Raw genomic sequence first — 8,055 nt, forward strand, 5'->3', positions numbered from 1 at the left:
CGACTTTCTATTAGTTGATGGAGTCACATTGGCAATACATTTAAATCGTAGTGATGAAAAAAGTTGAAGAAGTGTGATAGAAAAATTTTCTCAAATGAACAAAATTCTAACAGTGAATGTGGTTTTCATTTGGGAAACTCTATTCATTCTAACATTGAATGTTAAAATCAAACACATGTTGATTGACATACGTCAAGTGTCTGATGGCATTATTGGGTGGTAAAGAAGCATCTTTTGTACAAACGTTTGTTTGGAAATCTACTAGTGTATGGCCAGCTATACCCTCAAGATAGCTTAACACTTCAGGGCTATCCAGCTGTCATCCAGGAGGTTTCCAGCAAGCTTGTGACAATTTAGAGACAGTTTAGAAACAGAGACCATTTAGGGACAATTTAGAGACAAAAGACAACTTAGAGACAATTTAGGGACAATTTAGAGACAAAGACAATTCAGAGACAATTTAGAGACAGAGACAACTTTGAGACAATTTAGAAACAGAGACAAATTAGAGACAGTTTAGAGATAATTTAGAGATAGTTTAGTGACAATGTAGAAACAGAGATGACTTAGAGACAGTTTAGAGACAATTTAGAGAGAGAGATGACTTAGAGACGGTTTATTGACCGTTTATAGACAATTTAGGAACAGAGACAGTTTAGAGAAAATTTAGAGAGTTTAGAGACAAATGTAGAGACAGAGATGACTTAGAGACAGTTTAGAGACAATTTAGAGACAGTTTAAAGACAGACAACTTAGAGACAATTTAGAGACAGACAACTTAGAGACAATTTAGAGACAGTTTAGAAACAATTTAAAGACAGCTTGGAGACAGTTGAGAGACAGAAATAACTTAGAGACAATTTAGAGAGAGAAACAACTTAGAGACAGTTTAGAGACAATTTCGAGACATTTCGAGACAATTTCGAGACAGAGACAACTTAGAGACAATTTAGAGACAGACAACTTAGAGACAGTTTATAGACAATTTAGAGACAGAGACAACTTAGAGACAATTTAGAGACAGAGACAACTTAGAGACAGTTTAGAGACAATTTAGAGACAGAGACAACTTAGAGACAATTTAGAGACAGAGACAACTTAGAGACAGTTTAGAGACAATTTAGAGACAGAGACAACTTAGAGACAGTTTAGAGACAATTTAGAGACAGAGACAACTTAGAGACAGTTTAGAGACAATTTAGAGACAGAGACAACTTAGAGACAGTTTAGAGACAATTTTTTTCAAGTACTCGCCGATACCAATTACCGATACTTTTTCTTCAAGGGACGGGTCAATTTTTTCGAAAGCAATACACTTGTCTCGAATTTGACTGCAAAAGTGGAAATACCCTTTAAGGTGATGTGCTCTGGTGTAATACTCTCTGGCCCTCCAGCTGTGGTGAAACTACAAATCCCATGAAGCATCTCTGTCCGGGAGTCATGTCAGTGGCTGTGAGAATCTTGCAAAGCCTCATGGGATTCGTAATTCCACCACAGCTGGAGGGCCGCAGTTTGGCCATCCCTGATATACAGTCTCCGTTTTTTACCTCCTGTACTGTATGCCCCACCTGCCACAGGTACTTTGCCTATTACACCGGCTACTACCCCACCTCTAGATCCCTACCCACCACAACCTTCCCAACTCATACAAACATTTCACACACCCCAACTGCCCAACCTCATAATGTATCTCCTATACCATTCTCCTCTAACTATCCATATCTTTCTAACCAATGCCAAAACCATCCCCCTGCTCAGTCATCTGGTCCCCATCCAAACCCCTGCCCCACTCCTTTCCACATTGGAACCCTTTGTGAGTCAGCACCCATTCAGTCACGACTTCCTCCAAAAAATCAGTTAGTCACAGTCTCTACCAATACCAACCATATTCCCTTTTTCCCTCTCCCTTGCCCCTACAGACTCACGCCACTTAAAGTGACATTAAAGGCTATTTTCTTTTTCCCCACCCAATGTTAGTGTCAGGACTTACCTTAAATCATGCCTCTTTATTCGATCATCTACTTCCTTACTGTCCTTTTCAGCTGTTCCTCCAGCCCTGGTGCGTGTCTCCAATCCAGCGCTGACTCCTCTGTCCTCCTCTTCTGTGATGTCCCACGGTGTCTGTGCGGGTGCACGCTGTTCCATAACCTTGCGTCTCTCTTCATCTCCTGGTCGAACATCTGAACTGCGCATGATCCTTTGCGGCCGCCCGAGACTCTTCAGATGTTCGGACGGGAGCGCGCAATGAAGACTCAGGTAAGTTTAAACTTGTTTCAAAAGGTTTTTTTTTTTTAAGTTTTTGCATATATCTACTGCTTGCTAGCTATCATGTGCAACATAACTTGGGGGGTGACTAGGGGGTGTTGAAAGGGAAAACATTTTGGGTGCTGAAATGCCAATTGCTGAATTACCAGTTTCAGAAAATAATACTAGGGATGCACTGATACTCATTTTTCGGTATCGTGTACGAGTACCAATATTTATATTTCGCTACTCGCCAGTACCAAGTTCCAATACCGGTACTTCTAGGAGCAGGCCTCCCAGGCAATCAGTAAGCTGGGCAGTGTGTCATTACTGTTTGGTCCGCTCAATGCTGATTGGCTGGGAAGCCAGCTTCCCGTTCAAATAGCATGGATCCAGCTTCCTGGCTAATCAGGAAACCGGGCTGCGAGTCATTACCCGTGGCCCGGCTTCCTGATTGGCCAGGAAGACAGCTCCATGTTCCCTTGCGGCACTGCTGGTCAGAGAAAATCTCCCTCTGACCGGAAGTTCCGATATGGCTATAAGTATTGTATGGAGTAGTACTAGTATCGGTATTGGTAGATCCCTACATAATAAAAAAAATAAATACAAATAAAAGACCTCAAAGTGATAATTAGCCTTTCACATGGCCGAATACTAGGGATGTCCCGATACTAATGCTAGTATCGAGCCCGATAAAGGGCATTTTCACGAGTACTTGTACTCGTGAAAATGCCCCGGTACTAAAGGCCGATACCGGCACTTTAAAAATGTTTTAAAGGAAAAGGCAGAGGGGGCATGGCCGGATGCCGTAATGAGTGCGCGCGCAGCCTTAACCTCCCTCTACCCGCACTCCGCATGGCCGCCTTGGACTCCCGCTCGTCTCGACTTGCAGATCTGTCCCTGGACTCCTTGGCTCAGTCTCCAGCTGCCGCTGATGGAGCCTGCCTACCAAGCCGCTCAACTGACATCCACTCCGGATCTCCGCCGCCAGCTACAGGTGAGCCTATGCACTAAAGCCCACACACACTACCGCCGGGCCCGCAAGGATGCTGCATAAGCCGGGAAGCTTCCCTGCCTGTCACAGCTCCTCTGCACCGCAGCAGGTCTACCAGCACTGTGACAATGACTTCTGCTGCCATCCTATTCAACAGCCACCATTAGAGCCTTCGCTGGCTGTTCTTTCTTCTTCAGCCCCCAGATCTTAACAAGCTTCTAGATCGCAGGACCCTAGGACCCTAGTGTGCAGCCCTGGTGAGACCCAAATGCATCCCATATGTGACCACAAACAGCCATATATATTTGATGTATAATCATGGAGTGATGGGATCTGTAGTCCTCTATTGCGTGTTGCTGTATAATCATGGATTGAGTTACAATTCTTCAAAATTATAAAGAAACTTCCCTAAAATCATCATTCTGCGTAGTTTTAGAATAAAAGGTCACATGTCCCTTTAAGAAAAAGTATCGGTAATTGGTATCGGCAAGTACCTGAGGGTTCACCAGTGTCAAGGGATTTCCCCTTTTGCTGTATTGAAGGCATAACAAGAAGTGAAAGGACATTTCTACAAAATGAGGGGAAACCCCCCCACCCTTAGACAGTTGTCACCATTAGAAAGTGTTTCCTCATATCCTGTTGGGGTGACAACTGTAACATTTTGGTCACCAGAACACATATAGAGAGTGAATCTTCCCAAGGAAGGAACAGACAGCAATCAAATCCTGATAGAGATCTAACATTTCCCCACTCTATCGATGGAAAAATAAAATGTACAATTAAATTCATTATGGGTTATTATGGGCTAGAGTTTAGCTGTTTGCTGTATGAGGTCAAACCTCACTGCTTGTAACCACTCCTGGCCACTAGATGGCATTATCTGATCATCAGAAAAAAGAGTTTAAAAACAAATGCTCCGCTTCTAAAAAATGAATTTCTATATCATTGACAAAGTCTGCATTGTTCACATTAATTCTGTGCCCAAAAACCCACAGACAGATACAACTTAGGGACGAATTGGTTAAAGTGGAAGTAAAGCCTCTTTTAAAAAAAAAAGTGGAGGACACTATCTGCAAGGAGTTTGCATGTTCTCCCTGTTCTTGCGTGGTATTCTGGTTTCCTCCCACACTCCAAAGACATGTTGAGAGGTTTATTGGCTCCTCTTTAAAGGAGAATTATGAGGCGAGTGATTTTCACTCAGCCTCATAATCTGAGTCGACCTGTGACAATGAAACTGGATTCAGCATTTGCGACATTAAAAACCCTCCAAAATGTCACACATTCTAGAAGTCCTTCTGAGCTTTTCTTAAAGTATCGCAAAGGTAATTCAGCTTCTTAAGCTGGCCATACACTGCTTAGATTTTCAAAAGAACTTTCCTACGAAAGAATATTCATTCGACTTTCTATTAGTTGATGGAGTCACATTGGCAATACATTTAAATCGTAGTGATGAAAAAAGTTGAAGAAGTGTGATAGAAAAATTTTCTCAAATGAACAAAATTCTAACAGTGAATGTGGTTTTCATTTGGGAAACTCTATTCATTCTAACATTGAATGTTAAAATCAAACACATGTTGATTGACATACGTCAAGTGTCTGATGGCATTATTGGGTGGTAAAGAAGCATCTTTTGTACAAACGTTTGTTTGGAAATCTACTAGTGTATGGCCAGCTATACCCTCAAGATAGCTTAACACTTCAGGGCTATCCAGCTGTCATCCAGGAGGTTTCCAGCAAGCTTGTGACAATTTAGAGACAGTTTAGAAACAGAGACCATTTAGGGACAATTTAGAGACAAAAGACAACTTAGAGACAATTTAGGGACAATTTAGAGACAAAGACAATTCAGAGACAATTTAGAGACAGAGACAACTTTGAGACAATTTAGAAACAGAGACAAATTAGAGACAGTTTAGAGATAATTTAGAGATAGTTTAGTGACAATGTAGAAACAGAGATGACTTAGAGACAGTTTAGAGACAATTTAGAGAGAGAGATGACTTAGAGACGGTTTATTGACCGTTTATAGACAATTTAGGAACAGAGACAGTTTAGAGAAAATTTAGAGAGTTTAGAGACAAATGTAGAGACAGAGATGACTTAGAGACAGTTTAGAGACAATTTAGAGACAGTTTAAAGACAGACAACTTAGAGACAATTTAGAGACAGACAACTTAGAGACAATTTAGAGACAGTTTAGAAACAATTTAAAGACAGCTTGGAGACAGTTGAGAGACAGAAATAACTTAGAGACAATTTAGAGAGAGAAACAACTTAGAGACAGTTTAGAGACAATTTCGAGACATTTCGAGACAATTTCGAGACAGAGACAACTTAGAGACAATTTAGAGACAGACAACTTAGAGACAGTTTATAGACAATTTAGAGACAGAGACAACTTAGAGACAATTTAGAGACAGAGACAACTTAGAGACAGTTTAGAGACAATTTAGAGACAGAGACAACTTAGAGACAATTTAGAGACAGAGACAACTTAGAGACAGTTTAGAGACAATTTAGAGACAGAGACAACTTAGAGACAGTTTAGAGACAATTTAGAGACAGAGACAACTTAGAGACAGTTTAGAGACAATTTAGAGACAGAGACAACTTAGAGACAGTTTAGAGACAGTCTAGAGGCAATTTAGAGACAGAGATGACTTAGAGATGGTTTAGAGACCGTTTATAGACAATTTAGATACAGAGACAATTCAGAGACAATTAAGAGACAGTTTAGACACAAAGGCAACTTAGAGACAGTTTAGAGACAAAGGCAACCTAGAGACAGTTTAGAGACAGAGATGACTTAGAGATGGTCTATTGACCATTTATAGACAATTTAGAGACAGTTTAGAGAGAGACAGAGATGAATTAGAGGCAGTTTAGAGACTGCTTAAAGACAATTTAGAGACAGAGACAACTTAGAGACAATTTCGAGACAATTCTCCTTATGAAGGCATTGAGGTATGAAATATAAACTAGGATTATAAATCTGTCACTATATGCCTGCAACTCAAGGATATGACTTTTTAAAAGACGCTGGTCATGTGACCAAATTGATAAATGTCCCCCAGTGATTTTACGACAGAGGAGACAGTGTAAGTCTCTTCTGCCATAGAGGATTCTACCTGTCTGTCAGCTATTTTTTTTTTTTATTTCTATACACTGTCCTTCCCATGAACAGCTCAGTGCGCAGGCTGAGCAGGATTCTTGCTGAGGTTAAATAACTCCCATACGCATTCGTGGGTGTGATGTCATCAGGGCCTGGCCAATCAAGGGGCTAAAGACTCAGAACCCAGAAGAAGACCCATTTACTATGTCCTCCTGTGACCAAAAACTCAGCATATAGCGGGTTATTGTCTGCTATATGCTAACAGTGCAGAGCCGTGTGTATTTGCTACATGTTCTCATTCACATTGCATAACTTAAAACAAAATTAAAAATTCTGGTTACATTTATAAGTGCTTTTTACTTGCCTGAAAATTCTACTAGCATTAGGAATATTCATCTGCTAGAGAACAGTAAAGAAGAAGGAATCTAAGAAGATCTCATCTCACTGGCCACTTTATTATGTACACCTTGCTAGTATCGGGTTGGACCCACTTTTGTCTTCAGAACTGTCTTCATGGCATAGATTCAACAAGGTGATGGAAACATTCTTTGGAGAGTTTGGTCTATATTGACATGATAGCATCACACAGTTGCTGCAGATTCATCAGCTACACATCCATGATATGAATCTCCTGTTCCACCACATCCCAAAATTGTTCTATTGAATTGAGATCTGTTGACTACGGAAACCATTTGAGTACAGTGAACTCATTATCATGTTGAAGAAACCAGTTTGGGATGATTTTAGCTTTGTAACATGGTGTGTTATCCTGCTAGAAGTAGCCATCAGAAAATGGGTACACTGTGGTCATAAAGAAATAGACATGTTCAGCAACAATACCCAGGTAGGCTGTGGCATTTAAACAATGCTCAATTGGTACTGAGGGGCCCAAAGTGTGCAAATAAAATATTTCCTAAATCTGCAAAATTCTGACCTGACCATCCGAATGTCTCAGCAGAAATCAAGACTCATCAGACCAGGCAACGTTTTTCCAATCTTCTTTTGTCTGATTTTGGTGAGCCCTTGTGAATTGTAGCCTCCGTTTCCTCTTCTTAGCTGATAGGAGTGGCACCCGGTGTGGTCTTCTGCTGCTGTAGCCCATCTGCTTTAAGGTTCGTTCGACATGTTGTGTGTTCAGAGATAGTCTTCTGCATACCTCGGATGTAAGGAGGGGTTATTTGAGTTACTGTCGACTTTTTATCAGTTTGAACCAGTCTGGCCATTCTCCTCTGACCTCTGACATCAACAAGGCATTTTCTTCCAGAGAACATCCCCGACTGGATATTTTCTCTTTTTCGGACCATTCTCTGTAAAACGTAAAGATGGTTGTGCATGAAAATCCCAGTACATCAGCAGTTTCTGAAATACTCAGACCAGCCCACCTGGCACCAACAACCATGTCACGTTCAAAGTCACTTAAATCAGGGCTTCTTAAAGTGTGGGTTCGCAACCCCATGTGTGGTCGCGCAAGTGAATGGAGGGGATCGGGGGTCGCTACTAAAACTCTGAATCCCCAGCCAGGGTCGCCATCAGGGGGGTACAGCCAGTACCCATCTGAGGGGTGCAGTGGCCCGGGCTCCAAGCAAGAATTTTTTTATTATAGATTAACACTGTATACAGTGTAATTGGTAAGGTCCTGGGCCCCCTCTGTGCAATTGGTACCTTCCTGAGTACGTGCATGCAGGAAGGTTTTTTTACCCAGGGG

The sequence above is a fragment of the Nanorana parkeri genome, unplaced genomic scaffold, assembly GCF_000935625.1.
Source record: "Nanorana parkeri isolate BGI_ZX_2015 unplaced genomic scaffold, ASM93562v1 scaffold229, whole genome shotgun sequence".
Lineage (NCBI taxonomy): Eukaryota > Metazoa > Chordata > Amphibia > Anura > Dicroglossidae > Nanorana > Nanorana parkeri.